This window comes from Protopterus annectens, chromosome 7.part1 (assembly GCF_019279795.1).
Source record: "Protopterus annectens isolate FY-2018-M chromosome 7.part1, PAN1.0, whole genome shotgun sequence".
In the NCBI taxonomy this organism is placed as follows: Eukaryota; Metazoa; Chordata; order Ceratodontiformes; family Protopteridae; genus Protopterus; species Protopterus annectens.
The window spans coordinates 398,413,611-398,415,934 of NC_056740.1; positions in this window are offsets into that span (position 1 = coordinate 398,413,611).

Below are 2,324 nucleotides of genomic sequence, written 5' to 3' on the forward strand. Positions count from 1 at the left end.
AAGGAAGAGATCTGTCTGAACAAGAGTCCGATGAATCTGATGCATCTGACTGTGAAGACATGCAACCTCTCTCCACTTATGAGGCTTCTGATACAGAGGACTCCATTCCTTCAACCTCTCCCCCCAGAGGATTTTTCCTTTGGGGAAATCCTGCATATACTTTAAGGGAGCCTTTCCAATGGCAGTCAGGACTACCGTAAGTCTAAAAAGAGACTCTGGGAATTTTTTTAGATCCTCTGCAACGTAGACCCTTGGCCATCATCCCCCCCCCCCCCCCCCCAGTCCTAGATGTGGATTATTTTCTTGAATCCAGCTTGACTCCTGACGCCCTACCCTCCTGCTCCTAGAAAGCCAGATGGGTGCTGTAGTGTCCCTGACTCTCTCGAATCTTTTTAAAAATCCAACAACTGACCCTGAGGTCATTTCTCAAGGGCCAAAAGGGATTAAAGCAACCTCTGCTAAGAATCCCACACTCTCTGACGGGGATTCCCGAGCATTGGACAGATGGGGTAAAAAAAAAAAAAGTATACACCTTGGCTACTGTTGCTATCTGGGCACTAAATTGTCAGTTCCATATGCTGAAATTTCAGCAACATACCCTGAAACTATTTGAACAAAAATGTCTTCTCTTCCTGCTGGGTCAGAATCTAAAGATTTGCAAGACTTAATGCATTCTGCAAGCCAAGTAACTAAACACACTTTGCACTGTGGTTTTGACACCCTAGAAGCATCTTTCAGTGCAGTAGTCACTGGATCTGTCAGACATGCAAGGCTTAAGGAACAACCCCTGCCAGACAATCTCAAATCTAAGTTGTCGGATGCACCCTTGCACAAATAACTCATCTCTCCAGGGGTTCTCCTGATCAAAACGGATAACATCACTGTGATGTGGTACTTCAAGCAGGGAGGGGCTCACTCCTACCCTCTATGAAGGCTGGCCATGACACGTTGGCTCACAGCCTCTTCTATACAACTACACCTGTTAGCTCAATTCTTACCAGGCTCTACTCTGGCAGACCAATTAAGCAGAAATCTTCTGGACCCACAGAACTACACCATCCTTCATGCCCAAGGTGGTGTCCAATGTGGCTCACAACTAATCCATTCATCTGCCCACCTTCTTTCCTAATCCCCAGAACAAGGAGGAAAGGATTCTTCACTGTCTAGATGTGCACAGACCGCTCAGATCCTATATGGACAGGACTAAATCCTTCAGAAAATCTGATCAGTTGCTGGTCAGCTTTGCTACAGGGGCAGTAGATAGCCATCTCTAAACAATTTCCAAATGGATAGCACACTGCATCCATTTCTGCTGCAAACAGTGTGGAAAGCCTCCCCCAAGGGGGTCAGGAGATGCTCCACCAGAGCAGCTTCCACCTCTGCAGCTTTCCTAAGAGGAGTCCCCACCAGGGACATCCTTGAGGCTGCCACCTGGACATCTGTTCATACTTTTACCAATCATTACCACCTGCCTCTCCTCCAAATCCACTGCAGTCTTGCAGGGCATCCTAGTCAGCTCCTTGTTTCCTTGACTTCTTCCACCCATTTCCTCGGCTTTGGGAATCTACCCAAATGTGGTGACTGCAGCAGTGAAACACTAAGAATACAGTGCAGTTGTGTACACTTACCATAAATGTAGATGTTTGAGTGTATCCCTGTTGCAGTCCTGGTTTCCCTCCCTCCATCCATCTTTATTTTCTTTCCTTACAAGGGACATACTGGTATTTATTTTCCATTGGTGGGGTTCTTCCACCAGAACCTGGCCTCCTACTTATGGGGGCTCCTGATGGGTTAGGGCAAAAAAAACTGATGTAATGGTGTCTGCTGCCTTACTTTATACTACTGATGACCTGATGTCAGTCCTCAAGCGAGAGCAACTGATGCAGAAATACTAAGCCTCTGGTATTCTGTCCGACCGAGGGCTATTTTGGCTGGGATAACCCAAATGTGATGACCGCAACAGTGAATACACTCAAACATCTACATTTATAGTAAGCTTACACAACTACTTTCTCGCCCCAGGGTTTGGGGCTGTCTAGTCCATTTTGCAGGAAATTGGAAGGAAGTTCCAGACCATGTGGATTATATCCCACTGATAACTGGCTGCAGTTCCTGAGTCAAATTGAGTGCTTCCAATACCAAAAAACTCAAAGGCATCTGTTAGAGCTTCTAGTTGGATATAACCTAGAAGGTTGCTATAGCATCCTGGGGAGAGGAAAAACTGCAAGGTTTTACTCAAGGCTGTAGTTGGAGTGCCAAATGAGATCAAAGCTAGATACCGAGGGACTACAGCAAACCGGTACAGAATGTCAGGAATAGCAACA